This window comes from Peromyscus californicus, unplaced genomic scaffold, assembly GCF_007827085.1.
Source record: "Peromyscus californicus insignis strain IS unplaced genomic scaffold, ASM782708v3 Scaffold_4__1_contigs__length_199733344, whole genome shotgun sequence".
Taxonomy (NCBI): domain Eukaryota; kingdom Metazoa; phylum Chordata; class Mammalia; order Rodentia; family Cricetidae; genus Peromyscus; species Peromyscus californicus.
The window spans coordinates 141666755-141679476 of NW_026294562.1; positions in this window are offsets into that span (position 1 = coordinate 141666755).

The window sequence follows — 12722 nt, forward strand, 5'->3', positions numbered from 1 at the left end:
GTTACAACAATGGAATACTCAGATTAACATCCTTCCAACCTTAGAAACAAATCATAAACTAGCACATGTTTCTGAGAGAAGTACTAGAAGGTATTATTCTAATGAGTGGTCACCAGCCATCCAGATTGTACAAGAACAGGGCACAACAACTGATGATCTTCCAAAGACACCAACAGCTCTACCTTTAAAATGGTTAACAGACAAGCCTGTATGGGTCCAGCAATGGCCTCTACCAACAGAGAAACTCCAGGCTTTAGAAGAGCTGGTAAAAGAGCAGTTAAATGCTCAGCATATTGAAGAATCAACCAGCCCTTGGAATTCTCCTGTATTTGTTATTAAAAAGAAAACTGGTAAATGAAGAATGGTAACAGACCTTAGAGCAATTAACAAAGTAATTCAGCCAATGGGCTCTCTACAATCTGGAATTCCTTTGCCTACTCTGTGACCTAAAGGATGGCCACTTATAGTTATTGATTTAAAAGACTTTTTTTCTTTTCAATACCCTTACAAGGAAAAACAGAGAAAGATTTACCTTCACAGTGCCTTCTTATAATAATTCTCAACAGGTTAAGAGATATCAATGGAGGGTCCTCCCACAGGGAATGTTGAATAGCCCAACTTTGTGCCAATATTTTGTACAACAGCCATTGTAAGTGACACGTAAAAATTTCCTAAATTTATAATTTATCATTTTATGGATGATATTTTACTAGCTGACTCAAATACAGATACTTTAGAAAGAATGTTGAAGAAGTAAAGAAAATTTTGCCTGGCTAGGTATTACAAATTGCTCCTGAAAAGATACATAGAGGAAGCCGGGCGGTGGTGGCACACACCTTTAATCCCAGCACTCAGGAGGTAGAGCCAGGAGGCTCTCTGTGAGTTCGAGGCCAGCCTGGTGTACAAAGCAAGTTCCAGGAAAGGCACAAAACTACACAAAGAAAACCTGTCTCAAAAAACCAAAAAAAAAAAAAATACAAAGAGGAGATTCTATTAATTATTTAAGATATAAAATTGGTCTACAAAAATTAGACCCCAAAAGGTGCAAATTAGGAGAGATCGATTACAGACTCTTCATGAATTTCACAGATTATTTGGAGACATTTCTCATCTATGAACTGTTGTTGGGGTAAAAAATGATGAACTGATTAATTTGTTCAAAACCTTAGAAGGTGACAAGGACTTACATAGTCCAAGAGAATTATCACCTGAAGCTGAGAAAGAATTGGCCTTGGTAGAAAAGAAAGTACATAAAGGACATGTGGATCATATCGATCCAAAGCTAGATTGCATTTTGGTTATTTTACCCTCTAGGCATTCTCCTACAGAAATATTAATGCAGAGGGAAGAAATTATATTGGAATGGATATTTTTCCCAAATAAACCAAATAAAAATTTAAAACTTAATGTGGAAAAAAAATCCTGATTTGATTTTGAAAGGAAAATTGAGACTGGTCTTCTACAGTTTTCCATTATGTCCAACAAATATATGTTTTCATATAAAATATACCCCAAATATAGGCTGTTCTATGCACTTTTATTAGTTATATATAAAGGGTAAATAACTGAAAATTTTAAGTCAGTTGAAGCTAAGACAATTAGTGGGCCTTAGCTAAACATGGAACCCATCTTACAGCCTGAGTACAAGAGAGTCCAGTGAAGCATTGCTTATAAAATGCAAATGTGAAGCAGTTATTTCCCAAGACCATAGCTCAGTATGTTACTCATAGTAGACGAAATTAGATTTGGCATACCCCTAAATTCAATTACAACCAAGTTTTTTGTCATTATCAATTTTTATTTTACCTATACTTCATACTGTAGAGTAATATAAGATTAAGTCAGAGAAAGAATGGTTACTACCACATAAAGAAACCTTAGTATGCAAAATAGATTAATTACAATACAATTTGTATTTTCTGTATCATTTTATACATTTCATTATTGTAGTTTATTTTTTAAGAGAATGTACAAAGATAGTAAAAGAAAGAAAGAAAGAAGAGAAAACAGAGTTTCATGTTGTACATTGATGCTAAGAACTGGGGAATGATGATGTGCCACACACATTGTTATTACTATTCTCCTTTCTCCACATAGGGTCATAAAAGGCATTAATTTTTATCACTGTTGTTGTTCCTTTGTGCATTGTTTAAATTACTTATTGATCATGAATGTATGGAAAGTTAGTCCCCATGGGTATATGGAACTTATCAGCTATTCTGTGTTTGCTATTATACCATATTTTCACACAGAAAAATTATATATAACTATATCCAAAAATTAACATATTAATTTGTATAATATGAACAACAAATTTCTTATCCCATTCCACAAAAGTAACTAGACCAATGAACTTGATGTATATTTTTATCTACTTTCTATTCTCTGGGGAAGATTGAGTAATGGACTATCTATGGGTATGAATATAAATTATTAGGAGTTAGTTAAATACTGTGACCACAGTGCTACTAGCGAATTCTCTCCTAAGGTGTAGAGCCTGTGTAGCCACAGGTTTCTGGCCCCAATAAAACTGCCATGTATGAGTTTCATTTTGTGGACTATGCTTTAAATCCTATTAGGAAACTGTTGTTTACTACCATTATGTTCAGTCATTATTGTATCAATTGGCTTTTTTTCCACAGGGCAGTCACTGTAATCACTGGGTTTCAAAGCTTGGTTGGATTTGTGATTTCTTTTCCCCCTCTGATAGTATGCGTGAAACCTCCCAGCTCTTTGAAATCTATGCAGTGGCATCAAGCATACAGGTCAATATTATACCGATTCCTTACTGTTCTATGATTTAAGTGTCTGGTGTCTTCAGTAACAGGGTCTTACTTTCAAATTCTAGAGAGTAACTAACATTGCTAGCAATAACCTGTAATGAGTGAGACATCACTGGAAAACAACTCCAAAGAGGTAATAACACATTTATGGCATTAGACTTTGTTTTGTTAGTCTATAGTGTCCAGAAGAGAAACTGTTATCTCTTGACCCTATTTTTAAACTGGTTATATGTGTATCAACACATTACAGACATTCTGATAGTAGTAGGTTTCCATATGTCTTATTCAAAATGATTCATTATTTATCCTTCAACATATTCCATGCTTTTCCTGACCCCTCCTTTCCCCTCAACATTTAACCTGCAATGTAACATAATTTTCCCTTGGTCTTTTATACCATTATTTCCTAAATTCATTGCTACCTTTAAATACACTCCCAAGCTCCCTTACTAGTTTGCTGATCTAGATAGTTATCCCAAGTAGAACACACATATCTGAAAATAAGTTGTCAGTTTTACCTCTGAATCATTTTCTTGAGTAACATGAAGTTTCACAAACTTTGAGCCTTGAAGATGCTCTGTGGTGCAGACAAGCCTAGAAAATGCATCGTGATTTCCTCACCCTCCCATGTAACCAAGATGGCAATCTTGCATTATCAGGTGCCACTGAGAACGTAGCTTTCAAAATTTTATGCAGTCATCATTGAATAGGGAATAGTTGGATTTTAAGAAATTTTTAAGGTAGGGAATAACAGAAATGTCATAAAGCTCCTTCTGATTTATTGGGCATGTAACCCAAAGGTAAGGAAATGGGACAAGTATTTGTAATGTCCTCATTTAAGTTCCTGGATCAGGAACTAAAAACTGAAAACTCCTGAAAATTTTAGGGATGGTCTGATACCATTCTACCTGTTTCACGCACCCTCATATGCAAACATTTCCAATGTATTGGTAATCTTGGAATACACAGGCTAGTTTTTACCTAAAAATAGTAATTAATTAATTCCTAACAAAGACTACCCAATGCTTCACAATCCATGCAGTTACTACATAGCAACATACAAAATCTGGTATCTACATCAAAATCTAAAATTTAAAACCTGCATATGTGTGGAAATATAGTTCCACAGTAAACCAGTTCCTTAGTTTGAATTAAGTCATGATTCTATCTGTAACAGGAGAGAGGGAACCATGTTTCTTTTTCTTTCTAAGCTTCAATTTGTTTTCTGCATTACTATGTAGAATCTACAACTGTTAGGGGATTAAACCATGTAGAAGTATTTGTTAAAGGGTGAGGTATATGCTAATTTGTTATATTTGTTAAGAATATATAAGATCTTCAATTTACATTAAAATGTATGTAAACATCATTTGATATTATAGGATTGTACTTTATGTATAGTAATTTTCATCCATTGGAAACTTAATTACTCATGGATAAACTATATCTCGAAATGGTGTGTTGCTTTGCAAAATCGAGAGAGGGAGAGAGAGAGAGAGAAAGAAACTTTGGTCCCTGTGGCTTTCATCATCTTTCCTCTTCAGCCTCTTGCTGTCCACTGTGCAGGAGTGTGATGTTCTTTATGGCGATATGCTCCTTCCTTAGAATATTCTGAGGCGAGGATTTAGAAACACAGAATTCGCCAAAATGCTTCCTAGACACTACCGACTGTTGAAAACCCATATTAATGTTACGTATTTCCTTTACTTTTCAATACCCTACAAATATACTAAAAGCTTATTGCGGTCCCCCAACCTCTCCTAGACCAGGCTGCAGAGGAAAGATGAGAAAACCATAGGAACCAAAGATTCTCTTAACCAGCGATTTCCTCCCCGAGTAGTAAATACAGTAGTACTTCCGGATTGCATCGGACTACCTTAACCTGGAATTTCGTTTTTTAAATTAAAGATTTTCTATTTTTCTCTATATTTACAATCCCCCAAACCCCCATTCCAGGAGCAGCAAACACAGTCGCACTTCCAGCTTGCAGGAGAGTAGCTTGAGTTCGGGATTTCTTTGTTTAAATGAAAGTATCTGTATTTGTGATTTTCCCTGAGCAACAAACACAGACGCACTTCTAGGTCACAATAATTGGCATAAAGCGCGTTTTTTTCTTCCATTTTCTGTTTGAGGACTTCATTGCTTAAATTAAGTTCTAAATCTTTTAAATCGTGAATTTGCAATCATACAGATTTTACAAGACACGAATTTTTCTGTTGAGTCTTTTTTTTTTTTCTATAGACGTAGCCTTTTAAATGAGTCCTAAAGAGAGTTTCGCTTTTTAAATCCAGTGCTAATCTGTGGGTATGTGGGAAGGTGGGTGGGTGAGTGGAGGGCCATCTCATGAATCAATCTGACTTTTTTTTGAAAATGAAATTATTGCATTGAATTGTCAGGAAGTTTGAGGTTTAAAAAATACTTTAGATTTGAATTCTTAAATACAATGTGGATGTCTAGCACACATTTTGCTTGTAACTCTACCATTATTTTTTTCGACCAATATATTTCAAAACAAAAAACTCAGAGATAAAGTTTTATGGGGGATATTTCTTGCAGTGCCATATAAATTAATTGTCAAGTATCATGGCACATAATACATCTTAATTAATATGCCAACCAAAACAATGTATGTGAATGTGTTCTCATTTATTTTGAGCGTGTGTGTGTGTGTGTGTGTGTGTGTGTGTGTGTGTGTGTGTGTGTGTTTCAATTTTTCAATACTCTTGTTAAAGGTGGAAATAAAGCTGACCATTATGACAAGAACTTCATACATACTTTCTTGTTAGGAAGATGGAGGTTATATCAGAGTACATCATATGTTCTTAGGTATTTATTTATAGTCAAGGAACCTTGGAACAATGGATGCAAAATTATTAAGCACTGAGGGAGACTCTGGCTCAAGAAGGACAGGGTGATAGGCATCATCTAGAAAATAGTAAGGGATGAGAAACATACTCTGATGTACAGGGTAGGAAATTTTCCATCACTTAAAAAACGTTGCTTGTTAAAATAAAATTTTATGTGGGAGAGTAAAGCTATTCTGAAAATGATTATAAATCCTAAATGAAACTTGATTAAAGAAAGACAGAATGTTAATTTTAAGATTTTTTTCCTTTTATTGAAAATAGATTCTTTTCTCACACAATATATTCTGATTACAGATTTCCCTCCCTCTACTCCTCCCAGTTTCTCCCCATACCTCCTGCACTACAGATCCCCTCCCTTCCTGTCTTTAATCAGAAAAAGAACAGGCTTCTAAAAGATAATAATCAAACATGACAAATGAATTTGTTATATTTCTCAGCTTCTCAATCTCTCCATGGCCAAATGGAACTTAGAGATCAAAATTCCTTCAGCAATCTCTTTCACTGTAATTTCTGAAACAGAAGATCTAGGGAAGAGAAAGTTTCATGCCCAGGTTACATTAATGATCAGACTTAAGAGTCAGGAATTCTGGAACCAGGGAAAAGAGCTATGTCCAAGTCCTCATAACTTGGGCTGACAGGTAAGTCACTCTTTTTATATTCCATAACTTATCTTCATGTTTTCTATAAATTATACCATGTTTATACACAGGAATTAGAATTTCTCATCATGTCTGTAAAATGTTTCAGTAAATTGATTTGACATATCTGTTTGTCTTTTTTCATGCCATTAAGAAATTGGGCCTAGAGCTACGACTTGTATGACCTGGTTCAGATAATGTTTCCATAGTTTTGTGTCACTCTCATCAGATGATGAAAATACTTCCCCTATCTAAATAGACATATTACATATCTCTGGCCTCTTGTATTCCCTCCATTTTGAAAACCACTGTTCAGTCTCCAACATCCTCTGCCTGTGATAGAGGAATTCAAACCTTTTATTCTGCTCAGAAACAGTTCCGTCTAAGCCTGAGTGTTAATATTATTGATTAAGGTCAGCCTTTAAAAAACTGTCTTTTGACATGAATAATGGCTCATCAGGTAAGAACATTGGCTATTTGTTCACAGGATCTGGGTTCAATTCCCAGCACACACATGTCAACCTGCAGTGGTCACTGTCTCTAGTCCAGGGGATCTGAGGTACTCTTCTAGCCTACTCAGACACTACAGACATGTGCTACATAGACTTCCAGCAAATGCTAATACACAAACACATAATGTGAAAATAAATAAATAAAATCTAAAAAAAAATCTTTCATTACGATTGGTCTCTTATTAAGGAAAATTGAGTCTACTTGGAAAAATGATTGCCATCATAATTAACAATGATTTTAGAATTTATTGGCATTTCACATTTTTTGATATTGTGGAAAGTCACAAATCTGTCTATCATGTTTGTATCATAGTATGTTTAAGACACAAAAGAACCACTATATACATATATGTATACATACACACACAAACACATAATGTGAAAATAAATAAATAAAATCTAAAAAAAAATCTTTCATTACGATTGGTCTCTTATTAAGGAAAATTGAGTCTACTTGGAAAAATGATTGCCATCATAATTAACAATGATTTTAGAATTTATTGGCATTTCACATTTTCTGATATTGTGGAAAGTCACAAATCTGTCTATCATGTTTGTATCATAGTATGTTTAAGACACAAAAGAACCACTATATACATATATGTATACACACACACACACACACACACACACACACACACACACACACACACACACATATATATATATATATATATATATATATATATATACCCTTGCTATATTACTTTCTATAATTTTGCCTGAGAAAATTAATCCTGTTCTGTCACTGGAAGCAGCAATAATCTTCCCTAAAGATGATGGTAAGTAATTCAGTGTTGGTGGTCCTAAGGATATTCCTTGACCAATCATCTTTGTTTCTAGACCAGTAAAAAGACTCAATTTGCTGTGAGCTCATATACATGAATGAGACAGGTTTGACTCATGGGTTGTATTGTTTTGTTTTGTTTTTTAAGATAGGTTTTTCTGTGTAGCCATGGCTGCCCTGGAACTCTCTTTGTGGAGCAGATTGGCTTGGAACTCAGAGATCTGCCTGCCTCTGTCTCCCTAGTCCTGAGATTAAAGGCATGCACCACCACCTCACCACATTGTATTATTCTCTTAAGGAAGTTCTGGAGTTCTCTAATTCATTCAGGAAAGGTTTGGGGCTGAGGTGTGAAGCTGGATTTTAGGAAATAAAATGGTAACAGAAATGATGTTAAACTGGACCACGACCACATTGAATTGATTTATATAGTTTTATTTAAAGATGATTCTGGACTTAATTACTCATTCTATAAAAGGGAGCTAAATGATTATTTTATTGGTTGGCTAATGAATGTGTCCAAATATGGCTTTTGGGGAATGAGCTAGAGAAGTTCATGTTTTGTGACTGTAACTTCCAGTTTCTTGATTGTAAATAATTGTTGCTATATTGTTACTGTTACCAGAGTAGTTTTCAGGATCACTGTAATTCCTTCTCCTCATATACAAAATCATTTGTGATTGTTTGAATATAAATGAACCCCATGCACTCTTAGGGAGTGACACTGTGAATATTTTTGAAGAAACTACATTACAGCTTGAGGGCAGGGTACTTTGAGGTCTTAGAAGCTGTGAAGATGAATCCAGGTTTGTGTTGGACATCTCAAGATATTGGAGATGCCAGAGTCGTAGGATGCTTGTCAATATAAGCTGTTATCAAACAGAGGAACTGCTGAAGAGAAAGAAATGTGTTGCACTCAACAAAATAGAGAGGAGTTGGAGATCTGAAGAACATTTTGAAATCAGACATGGAGATGAAGAGTTTGAACTTGGCCCAGCTGTTTATCAGTCTTGCATTGGTCCAGTATTTCTTCGCTATGCTCCCTTTCTTCCATTTTGGAATGGTATTGAATATCCTGTGAAATTGTATGTGGCAATATGTGATGTGCTTTTGCATTTTAATTTTACAGAGGATTACAGTTAAGAGATGGCATGAGTCTCAGAAGGGACTTTGAACCTCAGACTCTTAAACAGCACTGATGTCATAGACCATGTTGGACTACATGCATTTTCATTATGATATGACTACAAGCCTATAGGGGCCAAGGAGTAGAATGTGATGATTTGAACTAAAATGGCCCCAGCAGGTCAATAAAGAGAGGCACTATTAGGGGATATGGCCTTCTTTGAGTAAGTGTGGCTTGTTGCAGGAACTGCATAAACTAGGGGTTGGGCTTTGAAGTCTCAGAAGTTCAATCCAGGCTAGTGGCACCCAGTCTCTTCATGCTACCCTCACATTAAGATGTAAAACTCTCAATTCCTTCTCTAACACCATGTCTGCCTACATGCCACCATGATAAACTGCTGTGGGATGGTCTGTATGTCAAATGTGTTGCTGATTGGTCAATGAATAAATCACTGATTGGCAGTGGCCAGGCAGGAAGTATAGGTGGGACTAACAGAGAGGAAAATTGAGAGAACAGGAAGCTGGGTGAGGGAGACACTGCCAGCCGCCATCAGGACAAGGAAGATGTAAAGTACCGGTAAGCCACAAGCCACGTGGCAAGGTATAGATTAATAGAAATGGATTAATTTAAGCTGTAAGAACAGTTAGCAAGAAGCCTGCCACGGCCATACAGTTTGAAACCAATATAAGTGTCTGTGTTTACTTGATCGGGTTTGAGCGGCTTGGGACTGGCGGGTGAGAGAGATTTGTCCTGACTGTGGGCCAGGCAGAAAAACTCCACCTACAATAAACCTCCATGACAACAACGTACTAAACCTCTGAACTATAAGCCAGACCCAATTAAATGTTTTCCTTTACAAGAGTTACCATGGTCATGGTATCTCTTCAAAGCAATAAAAACCCCAACTAAATCACGATGTTTTGTGAATGTATTGGAGGAAATTTCAATCCTGTGTACCTCTGAGACTGACTTATCTGTAGGTGCTTCTCGTTTATCTCCTCTGTTTAGGTATTTACTAAAGTGTTTCTGCAATGTTTTTACTGATAATCCAAAATGATGTTTTTAGCATTAAGAAAAAATATGCACTGTGTGCTGGTCAAACACTTGTGAGAGGGCACAAAGCTCCATGTGAGTGTTGGGGGAAAGCAATGAGATTCCTGTTCCTTTAGATCGCCATAGACTAGATCATCAAATTTTCTACAGCCACTAGGACATGCAAAGTGCCCAGTGAAAATCCAGTCTAGTCAATAACCGAGCCTCCCAAGTTGTGAAAAAGAAAGACTTCTCAGAAAAAATAAAATGCTCTTTGCTTCCCAGGTTGCTGAAATCTTCCTAGAGATAGTTATTAAACTTTTCTCCTGCACCCCTTGTTTGCAATTACTCTCAAATTCTTTTCTTCACATGGCCCTTCTGGAAGCCTTTCTTCTTGACATCTTTATGCTCCTCATTTGGGGGATATATGCAGAATCATAATACATTCTTGAGATATTCATTTAATCAGGATGAAATTAATTTCTTTTTCTTTTCTCAGTAGTTTAGATTTGACATCTGTTTTTTCAAATAGTTGAACACAGAGAACTGCTTGTTTCATTGGTCAGTTTCATGAAATACCCTTTTGCTTCAATTAATTTAAGGCAGTGTCTGTCTTTTGTGGTTTAGTTCATTTCTTCCACTCAAAATAATGATACCTAACAGTGGATCCATCCACTACTCTCTGTTTTTTTATTGAGAAATTTGACCCCTAATATTCATATGGTGAGTATCGATTGATTCCTATCGTTTTCTTAACCTTGAAGTGTTTAAGTATTTTCCCATTCCTTTTCTGTAAAAAAAAATACTTTTCTTTTATAAACATAGATGCATACATGCCACAGCATGTGTTTGCAGCTCAGAGATCAATTGCAGTGGAGATATTGTTGGAATTCCTGGCCATTTTCCCAGCTACATGACCACACATGCACAGTTCAGTAGCCAAGAAAGGAACCTTACATCCTACATAATCAGTGTGCTTCATGATAGCGTAATTTACACAAGAATGATCATGCAATCTATGCACATGTGTGGTGCAGCTCCATAAGCCCATATGTGCATGTGCAGGGGAATCTATAAGTACGGATCACAGACTCCTCCACCTTCTTCTCCTCCCCCCTCCTTCTCTGAGCACATGTCTCCCACAGGCCTGGTCATGCTCTCTTTTGTCCCTCCATCTTCTAATAATATTCTGATAGTGGGTTTTGTTGTGCCTCATGGCCTGTTATTAAGTAACAGAGCCACTTAATGAATAACACAGCACCACTGCATTAAAAGCAACATGGGTGCCAAGATGAAGCAGGCTCTCCCACTCCTCTGCATCAGGGACCCTGTATGATGTTTCTTTGATCTAGACTGCCTACTGTTTTCATTCACCTGGCTGCAGTACCATTCCACACAACACTGGCTGCTCAGATTTGTGAGTTTTCCCTTTCCAATCCCTCACCATTTCCCATGACTGTAGCCTGAGATATATTTCTCGCTGCCAAATCCCTGGAAGATCCTTGTGCTGTGCTTACAACAACTCATTCTCTCTTGATGAAGCATTGATTGCTATTGGACCCCCGGGGGGGTCCTCATGCTCATATGCTCTGGCCCCTACTTGCCTCTTGACAAAGGGTGAAGTAACTTGTGGTGAGTAACAGATCCTTCCCTAACTTCTAGGATGCCTGAGACCGGGGTCCTAGACCCCGTTTGTTATTTTTATTTTTTTTATTTTATTTCTCTCACCTGCAGTCATTGGACATAAAGTATTCCTCCTCTTGGTCCCACTCCTCCTCTGAGAAATGCTTTAAATATCCCTAGATACCAGTAAATATGGCCACATAATGGCTCCTTGGACCCTGATGTTTCATGAGAATTATCTAACTTCTGACAGTGAACAGGCAAATGAATACAGTTACCTTATACCAAGCTTTTTACCTAAGCTCTGAACTCTCCTTTCTAATTCTTTCTCACCTGCTCACATGCAACCTGAGGAATCTCTGACCCCAAATAACCTCCACTTATCTGGCCTCTGCTCTGTTCTCCAGTATAAGGCAGGTCACTCCCCCCCAACTCTGGCTCCTACCTCCTCTCTTACTGTCACCTGTTCTCAAGCTGCCCTGGCTAGCAAAGACAGGTCTGGAAGCAGGCTAGTACTGAGGCAAATCAGCTTCTGATCAACACCCAAATTGGGATTATAATAATTAGGATGGTTCTCTAACCAGATATCAGTTTACAACCTGCCTTGTTATGGGTCTTCCTAAAGTGGTCCTCAAACTAGTAAAATATTACAGCTAAAAAAATTTTAATTCAAGATGAGGACAAAAATCTGTCTCATGTCTCCCTGATGATGAGCTTTGCCACATGAGGGCTAAGCTTAAGCATCTAGAGAGAGGGTCCTTGACCCCACAGGCAGAAGTTTCAGCTGTGGCATTTAACTTACCATGGGAGAGATGAAAAAGCCCATGAACAGAATTGCCAAATGTTGGCACACACTATCTGAACAGCTGTCTGAAGGCTTCCAGGTCACTGTTTTAAATGTGTGATAGAAAAGGCCAGGTGGGCTTGTGTGTGCCCTTCCCCATGCAGATAATCAATTGAGCCTTGTCCAAAGTGCCACTGAGAGAGATACTGGTCAGCTGACTGCCCTCATGCACCTTGTGGCATGAGGACATCAAACAAAGACTTCCAGCAGACATCTTCAGCTTGGTAATGACCTCATAGAGAACCCAGGATAAAGCATGAGGAGATCTATCTCCTTCCTTTTGGACACTGAGCCACCTACTCAATCCGAAGGGAGTTTGGGGGTCCCACCTCTCCTTCTCATTTCCCTATTGTCAGGTTAGGGTTGCATGCTTACCCACCTCACCAGATCCCACCACTTAATTATACTTTCAGGGGTATATATTGGGAAGAGATTTTCCACTTAAGATAGGAGCTTTTGTTTCATTTCCTCACTCCATGTGCCTCACTCCAGACCAATCAGCGGTGCTTTTCT